At 43.9% G+C, this 11,799-nt stretch overlaps 1 pseudogene across 1 annotated transcript; it reads left to right on the top strand.

Annotated features, from left to right (window-relative positions):
• Positions 1-9,288: 9,288 nt before the first annotated feature.
• Positions 9,289-11,107, top strand: LOC308289215 (tubulin alpha chain-like; annotated as a pseudogene). The gene is made up of 3 exons: positions 9,289-9,514; positions 9,910-10,058; positions 10,149-11,107. The product of its transcript is annotated as a tubulin alpha chain-like (transcript).
• Positions 11,108-11,799: the final 692 nt, after the last annotated feature.

Genomic DNA, 11,799 nt, shown 5'->3' with positions numbered 1-11,799 from the left:
AGTGTGCTAAAATGACTCAGTACCTTGACATTTGAGATTGACAATTGCTTACAGGATACAGCTCACGTGAATGTTTTGTATGTTTATCCCCACAACAATGGAACAATAACCACAGGTCACTCTGCTATGTAATGTGTATGATATCCTACGAACACTCAGAGCAGGAAGTGTGTGTTCATTGCAGTTGATCATCTGTGCATATAAAAAAACAGTGGTGGACAGTAACAAAGTAGAGTATATACTCTCAGGGGCGTCACGCCAAATTCTGGGCCCTGGGTACAAGGATTCACTGCGGGCCCCCCATGAATGTTAACTATTGAAAAATAGCAGATATACAAGCTCACAGCGCGGCACCGAGTGCCGCGCTGTGAGCTTGTATATCTGCTATTTTTGAAAAATCTTGAAAATGTGTGCAAGAAACCTATGTCAAGGACCTCCAAGATGATATGTATTTGGCCACGGACCCCGATCTCAAAATATTTAGTTTCAGGGACCCCCAGAAGCAAAATGTTCGCTTAAAAAATACATATATTCAAAGATTTTCACACATTTTCACAACTTTTCAAAAATAGCAGATCTACAAGCTCGCAGCGCGGCACTCGGTGCCGTGCTGTGAGCTTGTATATCTGCTATTTTTCAATAGATAAAGTTATTAGGGCCCCTCCACCTTGGGCCCCAGTAACTCAGTCCCACTTTCCTACCCCTTGTGACGCCCCTGTATACTCTACCATACATAAGTGCATTCTTCAAGCATGTACTTGAGGATTGGTTTAACTTGTGACTCGACTCCACATTTCTATGAAGGTTGTCTTTGCTCTTTACTTTTAAGCATAGTGTTGGCATCAGCTGTTGATTCTTTTTATTTTTAATTTCTAAAAGTGATTGTCCACTGTCCAGAGCAGTGGTTCTCAAAGTGGATTCCAGGGACTCTGTAGGTTCCTTTAGGGGGGTTTTATTGATCCATACAAGCCTAAGTCTAACAGTATACAAATGGAACCAAATTAACCCTAACAGGTCCTTTTGGTTCCATTTGTACACCGTCAGAGTTAAGGGGAGACCTTGAAATTTGAAAGTTTGAGAAACTCTGATCCAGAGAATCCTGGCCTGTTTAGAGGCCTGTTTCATTTGATTTAATTTGTTTACATATTGACCTCAGAAGTGCAGAAGTTCTTTTCAAGTGGACATTACCTCAAAGGCTATAGGCTATAGGGCTATATTTAAATTACAGGTCATTACAGTAAAAGACTGTGCACAGTTGCCTTTCTGTAAATAGAACTATTAGCAGATATTGATTGCAAAGTATTGGAAATTAATCGTGCCAACATATTCAGATTCCTAGTACCTCATGTACTAGGAATGCAATCCAACTTATGATACACTGCTGATTACAATTCTTTAAATAATTATCTCTAGCCAAATAAATACAAAATAAAAATAAAAGTCCAAAGAAATAAAGTCAAGTATCATCAATAACTAATGTTAAATTGACAAAGGTATAGGATTATATAATTAATTAGGAAGATCTATCAAATTATGGTCAGCTGACAAACAATCCAAGAAAAGTCAGTGATATGTATTTCCAGAATATACATTATAAATTAGATTGTATAGGTGAAAATACTGAGCTTATTTTAATTCCATGTTCAGGACTTGTATGGACACAACGTGACAATGAGTAAAAGTGATCATAATTAATAAAATAAACCACTGTCTGGAATAGCCTGTAATAAAAGTTAGAAAGAAATAGGCTGTTGTAGGCCTGGTTCTATATCTCCTTATTATAATTTCCAAAGGGACCCATGGAGTGCCATTGGCCTTCGAGGCAAGTGTTCAGGCAGACCGGTTATCCTACCGGTTCCATGCTTGATACATATACTGCTCAGTACTCTGGCAAGGTTCTAAATATGTTCTCTTTCGTGTTCGAGACTGATCTCCACTACATATTTCATATGGATGGGAACTGACCCCACAGGCAGTAGATATGGATATCATTTTAAGACACATTATTACCTATGGTGGCCCTGCTCTGATTTGCAATCAGTGGGGTATTTAAGCCCCACCCGAGCATGGCCACCTTGATCAAAAGAGAATTTAGCAGAGATTAAAAAGAGATATGAATTAGTAAATATATTAAGGACATTTTCAGGGGATAGGTGCTATAAGTATATATTGGAATATCTTTAGGGAAACAAATTTGATAGGAAAAATATGAGAATTGATTATTTTCTTTTTAGATTTTAGTAATATAGGTATGAATATTATGGGTAACTCAGGGTTCCAATCACAAGTAGGGAAAGTAAAGATTAAATAAAGAGTCAAGTAGGTGGCGGTAATGCACAAGTTGCGTGGTGCTTGGTGAAAAAAGAAATTCCGCAAGGACAAATAAAGCATCTATCTATCTAAGTTTGTTTGCCAACCGCCAAAAAACCCAAATAGAAGAAGAAGGCCACTTTGATCATTTGATTTCCACAAGAGCAGACAGCAGACGTGTGGTATCAGTTGACAGACAAAAAGCATCATTTAAGCTAAAAGAAATGTGTGTCCAGCTTCGTAGCCGGTGCCCACTTAGCATCTGCAGTTAGGAGAGCAGGTCTGCAGTTGAGGCTCCTCTCTGGGCGCTACGTGAGCTCGTTGACACACAAAAAGTAAGAAAGACGATATCTGGTGTGAAACCTGCTGGCGGAGGAAGCCCATATGCTATCGTCTCTTCTTCAAGTGGTAAAGCACACTCCGAAGCGTGATCTGCTTGAATATCAGAGATCGCTCGAGGCGCTGGTCACCGAACTGTGCTGTATGCTGGGTACTTAATCTGCTGGCGGAGGCAGCCCCAAGCCACGGTGTCCACACAAGAGACCTGGGTCGGCCGTTGTTGGGGCATTGCCGATAGTGAACCATGCCTGTGGGAAGCTTCGGGGGAATGGTGGCTGGTCACTATAGCATCACTGCAGTAAACAAACAGCCAGGCAGCATGTAGTCTATACCGCCATTTTCAGTCAAAAGGTCCGGTTCGACTACCAAATTACGTCACTCGCTACTTCTGAAAAGTATTAAACCGCATGAGAGTTCGGAAATTTGCACGTCGGAAAGTCCAACTCACCGAACATTTCGGTCATAGTATGGTCAGGCCTTTACTTACAAAAAGGCCCGTTTGCGCTGCATGAACGAACCGACCGACCATGCAGTCTTGCATCAGTTGCCTACCGAATTCAGTTACCTACCCTGCTATAGCATAGGCCTACATTGCACAAATCTTATTCTGTCACACTTTGACAGAATAATAATAATAAATATATAAAGTGTGGGAAAAAGCTATCTACAACAGCACGGTATGCGTGTAGGCTTGTAGTTCGACTTAAATTAAATATATATGTATATCCCACAACCTTAATTAGAATCGCCCCAAAAAATAGTGTGTTTGTGTGTGTGTGTTTCCATCTGTAACTCCACGTTCAGCAGTTGTTCAATTGTCTAAAAAACATAATACAAAAATCAATAACGCATGTACCTTGCCCAACATCAACTTTATCACCTTCAGATGTGTCTCTACTTCTCATAATCCCCAAATGTTTAAAATATTTTCCCAAATTTTGGCCTGTAGGCGGCTGTCCTGTGATGCGATTTACATCACAAATGGGCGTCAACAAGCAGCGCACTCCCAGTCCCAACTGCCTGCAAGCAGAGATGGAGTGAGGGGGAGGGGGGCAGTTCCGGAGAGAGCAACATCACAGTCTGTCTTCTTAAACAAACAAAAGGTTTGGGGCACTTTGTGAACTTAAAGGAGTAGTTCACCCCCAAAATGACCTTTTTTCTATTGATTAGTCACGCCATGGAGACTTGAGTTCAATAATATTTTTTGTGTTTTGTTGCTAAGACAAAAATTGGATTGCAAGAAATTTACCCCCATTGATTCCGGATGGGGACCCAAATCCATTCGGGTCCCCATCCGGAATCAATGGGGGTAAATGTACTATAATCAATTTTTTTGTCTTAGGAATGTGACAAATACAAAAAAAAACATTATTGAACTCAAGTCTCCATGGTGTGAATAATCAATAGAAGAAAAGTCATTTTGGGGGTGAACTACTCCTTTAATGTCAGAGTGTCTGTGTTAAAGTGCCCCAGTGCGGCTGATGTGCAACCTCCTCCAAAAATGAAGGAGAGAGAGAGACTCTGAAAAGTGGAAACTCTGCTGGAGACAAAAAACAAACTACCGGACCAGTAGTCCAAAAGCGGCTGTCTCTCTACCGGACATTGAGTATGATAGCGACATCCATCCTAACAAATAATAAAGGATATCCACTGAGTGGTACCTAGGCGTGGGGAAATCGCACTCTTTCGAACGACCGTCATTTCGTCAAAGGAGCGTCGGGAGGGTTAGCGTTAGCGAGGGTTAGCGAGGTTAGGTTTAGGGTAAGGGTTAGAGTTGGGTGTCGAACAGATGACACGTAGTAACAGCGAAACGCTCCCCGACGGTGTACTGGGACGTGAAATCTGTACTTCAGAGGACCATCCAGACGCTGTATCGATCGATCTGGTTACCAAACCGAGCTGGGCGCCAAATCTGCTGACAGAGGAAGACCCCAGCCGAGGTGTCACCACCACCATGGCCCCTGCTCAGCCACAGGCTGATCCAGAGGATGAAGAGGGCGTGAGATGAAAGAAGGACCCAAGCTCAGGCTATGGCTCCACCTCTTACCTGCCCTGCCTGGTTGACGTTCCTGACAGGGCGGTACAGCTAGACGGCTTCTCTGTGTTCCGTACAGACCGTTCGATGGCAAACACGGGGAAGACAAAAGCGGGCGGTGTTCTGTTTCACATCAACGACTCTTGGTGTACTAATGTGGATATAGTCTCACAGCACTGCTCGTCGGTGCTGGAGCATTTAACACTACGGTGTAGACCGTTCTACTTGCCCAGGGAATTTCCTTGTGTGTTGCTGACGGCTGTTTACATCCCACCAGAAGTGAGTGCATCCGAAGCTATGGACGAGCTGAGCGATGTCATAGGCAAGCAGGAAAATAAGCACCCGGAAGCCATATCAATCGTGGCTGGGGACTTTAACCACTGCAACTTGAAATCGGTGCTGCCACACTTTTACCAGCACGTTAAGTGCCCAACAAGGAAGGAAAGGACGCTGGATCATTGTTATTCCACCATCAAGGCTGCCTACAGAGCGGTCCAACGGCCCCACTTTGGGAAATCTGACCACCATGCGGTGCTACTGCTACCTGCCTACAAGCAGAGAATGAAGAGCGAGCAACCCAAGGAGAGGTCTGTTCAGTGCTGGTCCACAGATAATGTATCTAAACTACAGGGCTGCTTTGAATCGACAGAATGGTCCATCTTCAAAGACTCAGCCACAAGTTTGGATAACTACGCTGACACTGTCACCAGCTATGTTAAATTCTGTGTGGATAATTGCATCCCAGCGCGAACCGTTCGCTCTTATCCCAACGAGAAGCCGTGGATGAACCATGATACTCGTCTGAAGTTGAGAGAGCGCCGAGCCGCCTTTCAATCTGGGGACGAGGAACGGTACAAAAAATCCAGATACGACCTGAGAAGGGCGATCAGAGACGCTAAGAGACAATATAGGGACAAACTGGAGAACAACTATAGTGGCTGTGACGCACGGCGTATGTGGAGAGGGCTGCAGGCGATTACGGATTACAAACCGAAGCCGGCTGTTATTAACACCTCGGACTCTCTACCGGACGAATTGAATAACTTTTTCGCCCGCTTTGAAACTCACAACACGGACCCAGTTACACCGGAGCGGGGAACACCCGGTGCGGTGGAGCTGCAGGTGACACAACGAGATGTGAGTAAAACTTTTAAAAGCGTTGGGACTCATAAGGCGGCCGGCCCTGACGGGATTGCCTCACGTGTCCTTAAGTTGTGTTTCGACCAGCTTTCGGGAGTCTTTACTGACATTTTTAATATGTCACTGTCATTGTGTGTGGTACCGTTGTGTTTTAAGGAAACCATAATTGTACCCATAGCAAAGAAAAAACCTGTCGCATGTCTTAATGATTATCGCCCTGTGGCTTTGACCTCTGTTCTTATGAAGTGTCTGGAAAAAATGGTTATATCACATATAACGCACATTATCCCTGCCAATACTGATCCATTACAGTTTGCATACTGTGCTAATAGATCAGTCGATGATGCTATTTCTCTCGCACTACACATTGCCTTGAAACATCTGGAGAATAGGAACTCTTATGTCAGACTACTCTTCATAGATTATAGCTCTGCCTTTAACACGATTGTACCATCTAAGCTTGTGTTGAAACTCAGGGGTCTTGGTCTTGGCAGTAGTATCTGCAACTGGCTGTTTGACTTTTTGACAGGCAGGCCACAATCTGTACGAATAGGGAACAAGCATTCATCTAAGATATTGACCAGGACTGGAGCGCCCCAGGGCTGCTGCCTCAGTCCCTTGTTGTATAGTCTGTTCACCTATGATTGTGTTGCCAGGTGTGGCAATAATTCTATTCTCAAATTTGCAGATGACACCACGGTTATAGGACTAATATCCAACGATGATGAGAGGGCCTATAGGAGGGAAATTGAAGAGATAACCCTATGGTGCCAGAATAACAATCTCTCTCTAAATGTTAGTAAAACAAAAGAGATCATCGTTGACTTTAGGAAGTCTAAAGTCAATCACAGTCCCTTAACCATAAATGGTTCACCTGTAGACATAGTGGACAGTTTCAAATTCCTGGGTGTTCACATAACAAACTCACTCACATGGTCTCAAAACAGCGAAGGTATCCTTATGAAAGCGCAGCAGCGATTGTACTTTCTGAGGCGCCTCAGGAGATTTGGCCTGAGCACCAAGGCTCTTGTTAATTTCTATCGCTGTACCATAGAAAGTGTTTTGACAGGATGCATCACAGTGTGGTTTGGTAACGTGACTGTTCAAGACAGTACACAGTTACAGAGAATTGTGAAGAGAGCTGCCAAAATCATTGGCACAGAATTACCACAGCTACATACAATCTATAGCACACGCTGTAAGAAAAAGACAGAGAACATCTTAAAGGACAGCTGTCACCCCGCCCATTCCCTGTTCTATCTCCTCCCATCCAAAAAACGTTACCAGAGCATCAAATCTCACACCACCCGTTTCAGTAATAGTTTTTATGCTCAAGCAATCAGGATGCTTAACGAAGAGATGGAAGCGAGACGTAGGTAGTCATGTGCAAGATACGCAGTTTTTAAACTGTACACTGTTACACTGTATGGTTGTTTTGTTGTTTTTGGGTTGTCCTGGGTGACCTGTTGTTGTCTTGTTTTTTTGTGTGTAATAAGGCTGAGAGTGCTCTTGGCACAAGCATTTCAATGTATGTCTATACCTGTATGGATGTGCACATGACTAATAAACCTGAACCTGAACCTGAACCTGGTGCAGAGATGGATTTTCTATGAGGAAACCACTTACGAGTTTGGCAGCTAATTTAATCCACTGCATTGTGCAGTTCAGATCTGGGTGTCGGTAACACAGACAGAACACGCTGGGTTGCCAGAAGCATTTCCTTAAATTTGCACACTACTGTATACGGGCGTATCACTGACCACGCGTCCGTGGCGTGGCTTCGAGTCATCCTGACCCTTTACAATCATTTCAAGATGATTACGTTCTACCAACCAGTCCATCTCGGTTGCAGGATTGCTATTTGCTACACAGTGATTTTATTTGAAAATTAAATTGAATCTCCACCTGACGTACTGTAACAGCATAACTGTAGGCGACTGTATGCGAGTACAGCAAAGAGTAGACATGGGGTTGGTCCTGGGTCTCTACGACGAGACCCAGGGGGAAATAAGTGAAATATTTTGAATATATTTGAAACATTCTAACAACACAAATCGTGTATGGGGGTCCCTGGCACCACATATTTTCAGATTGGGGTCTGCGACTTAATCTGGGCGTTCTTGACCTGAAAGAAAATGTGTGAACCACTAGTTTAAAACATTTTTAATAAGCAACTACACACGCACACAAAAAAAAAAAGACTATTTGCTTATTATACGCAGACATATGGCAACACTGGAAAATAGGAAACTCAATAATATGTGACCACTCCCACAGTGGGCATGGCCAGGCCCACAGTGGGAGTGGCCAGGAATAAGGTTTCTAGATTGAGTGATTTCACCAACCCAACAATTCCATATCAACCAATGGCTGATGAGCGATGACTACTACAGAGCTGCTCCCCAGCCAATCAGTGTCCTATAAAAAGAGGGCTGTTAGTTAGTCAAACAAGGAGTGTCTGTCTGTGGAAAGGAAGAAAGTTACACCTCAACCTCTCAAGTGAGAAACAACACTGTGGTCGATTTTGGATAGACTCTACTACGGGCAAACTGACAAAATGGTGAGTAAGTCACTGCTGACGGTCTTAACTGGTGTCCAAAACTAATGATGCGTAGTCTATACATTTTATTGCCTATAGATCAAACACGACTACCTGTGTGAACCAATTAGAACCATGCAGTGCTTCTTTCTTCTGTTGTAGCGGGGTTTGCATGACCATAGTTTTATATCCTCTACTCCAACCAAGAACCTTGCACGTACTACACACACATGCACGCTATAGATGTTTTCATCATAATTGCAACCACATGGCTAAATATTGGTACAACAATACTTCCTTGACATGTAGTTTGTGTTGAGGCCAAAACCTATTGTTGCCATTTTAAGCTAGTTTTGTTACAAAATAATATAGCAAAAATGGCGGCTGTACAAGCTCGTCAACACCTTAAGCTGTGCATTGGCTCACTGAAAACTCTGTTACTCTAAATGGAACACAACCTTAATGTGTAGCATTGCTAACACCTGTGAAGGTGTTACCAACAGCTGGTAGGTCAAAAGCACCTATGCTCATGCACCTATATTTACTGCACCTACTTTATGCCTTACTATTGCATGCAGCTACCTTATGCCTTACTTATATGCAAATGTGTTAATCATTTATTTCATTATTGATTGATCTCTCTTCCCCCCTGCCTTTTCGTATGGAAAAAACTGAACATGTGATGTGACACTAAATTCTAATACTGAATTGTGATTTTAGACGAGTGCATGTAAATGTGTTGGTTAAGGTTGGGCCTTCATCTCTGCAACATTAGTTCCATCGTTTTCCAAAGCTACGCTGGATGTCCACAATGGCTTCTCTTCCCCAGTCATGTAGCCTGCCCTGAAGATTCTTGCCACAATTAATTTCAGACTTATTATCTTCCAGTGCAATTAACATTTGCCCCCCTCCTGCCTCTCTCTCTATGCAGCGTGAGTGTCTTTCCATTCATGTTGGCCAGGCTGGAGTCCAAATTGGAAACACTTGCTGGGAGCTGTACTGTCTGGAGCACGGCATCCAGCCTGACGGAACCATGCCCAGTGATAAGACCGTTGTAGGCGGCGACTCCTTAAGCACCTTCTTCAGCGACACCGGATCGGGGAAGCATGTCCCCAGAGCTGTCTTTGTGGACCTGGAACCCACGGTCATTGGTCAGTCAAAACCATTTACTGATCCAAGAGAATACTTCACCCAAAAACATACTTTTTCTATCAATTACCGAGTCATGAAGCCTAAAATGTATTTGTGTTTGCCGCATTCCTAAGCTGAAAATCCAGTATTTGATTTAATGGTCCATTCTTAGAGAGCAAAACTATTTAAAACAATTTCTTTGTACCTGGCTCATAGGCCTCTACACTTGAGTGTTGTGGAGTTATTAAATATTCTATAGTTTTGCATTGGTGTCCTTAAACCACCTACTCCATGAATTGAATTATTGGCTCAGGAATGCAACACAATATTTTTTTAAGTATTGCTTTAATAAAAACTTTTGAAGTATAAATGCAGTACTAATTGTCAACCATTTCCTTTAACCCTTCATTCACAGATGAGATTCGTACGGGAACGTACCGGCAGCTATTCCACCCTGAACAGATGATCACTGGAAAGGAGGATGCAGCCAACAACTATGCCCGTGGACACTACACCATCGGCAAGGAGGTCATTGACCTGGTCATGGAGAGACTTCGTAAGCTGGTGAGAGCCTCAATGAGTTGACTTTTATTAGCAAACTGCTTAACTTCTACTTTAACTGATTAAAGGCAACTATTTATTTTATTATTTCAGGCTGACCAGTGCACTGGCCTCCAGGGCTTTCTCATCTTCCACAGCTTTGGTGGTGGCACCGGCTCTGGTTTCGCTTCCTTGCTGATGGAGAGGCTCTCTGTCGATTATGGAAAGAAGTCCAAACTAGAGTTTGCCGTCTACCCGGCTCCCCAGGTGTCCACGGCTGTAGTGGAGCCCTACAACTCCATCCTGACCACCCATACCACCCTGGAACACTCAGACTGTGCCTTCTTGGTGGACAACGAGGCCATCTTTGACATCTGCCGCAGGAACCTGGACGTCGAGAGGCCGTCCTACATCAACCTCAACAGGCTCGTCAGTCAATTTGTGTCTTCGATCACCACCTCCCTTCGCTTTGACGGCGCTCTGAATGTTGACCTGACGGAGTTCCAGACCAACTTGGTGCCGTACCCTCGTATCCACTTCCCTCTGACCAGCTACGCCCCGGTCATCTCTGCCGAGAAGGCGTATCATGAGCAGCTCACGGTCGCCCAGATCAACCAACGCCTGCTTCGAGCCGGCGAATCAGATGGTAAAGTGTGATCCCCGCCATGGAAAATACATGGCCTGCAGACGTGGTGCCCAAAGATGTCAACTCTGCCATCGCAGCAATAAAGACTAGACGCAGCATTCAGTTTGTGGACTGGTGCCCCACAGGCTTCAAGGTGGGCATCAACTACCAGCCCCCCACGGCGGTTCCTGGAGGAGACCTGGCCAAGGTCCAGAGGGCGGTATGCATGCTCAGCAACACCACGGCCATCGCTGAGGCCTGGGCACGCCTTGACCACAAGTTTGACCTGATGTATGCCAAAAGGGCCTTCGTCCACTGGTATGTCGGCGAGGGGATGGAGGAGGGGGAGTTCTCTGAGGCTAGGGAGGACATGGCTGCCCTAGAGAAGGATTACGAAGAGGTGGGAGCTGACAGTGCTGGGGTGGAGGACGACAAGGAAGAATTCTAGGCCACCCTTGTCTTCTGGTTTGCTGGAAGTGATGAGAGGGTAGGGGGAATGGATCATGCAAGCTTTTCTTTATTCTTGTAACTTGTGATTAAATTATAAATATAAAAAAATAAAGCAGTTAATTTGTCTTCATGCTTCATTTAGTTTTTTTTTTCTTTTTCAGCTTCAACAAAATTCAGTCTGAGTCACTGGTACTAATCTCAAATATTTTTAGCAGTGAAATGTATTAAGAACTGTATTACGGTTTGTTGATATTATACATTTTATGAAATGTTCCTTATTTCTACAGTTAATTTGACTGAGTAGTTACTTGAAAAATTAGGGTGGGGGGGATGCAAAACCTTTGCATAGTTTTAATGTAGGCTACAGCTGTGACAGACATGGGAGAGCTTTTTGGTACTGTAGCTATGTGTTAGCTATAACTAACTTTTGCTCTGCTACATTTTCTGTCCAGCTGTCATTAGATACATCTAAGACCCCAAACTAACTTTGAGTAGCTATATTGAAATGGCTTAATTCAACCAACAGCCTTTAAAGGCTTTCAAGCACATTACGTTTTGGTCAGAAACGTGGACTGCTGTATTGTCACTTGTTCAGAGGGAGGTGTCCAGATTCTCTAGGCGTGCCACACACATCTGCGACAGCTATCGTGTCAGAAAGAGGGGGGAGGGGGAGGTCCAATGCATTGTCAA

The sequence above is a fragment of the Nannobrachium achirus genome, assembly GCF_963921795.1.
Source record: "Nannobrachium achirus genome assembly, chromosome: 7".
NCBI lineage: Eukaryota > Metazoa > Chordata > Actinopteri > Myctophiformes > Myctophidae > Nannobrachium > Nannobrachium achirus.
The sequence above is the reverse complement of the archived record's forward strand: the minus strand, read 5'-3'. Positions and strand labels throughout refer to the sequence as shown.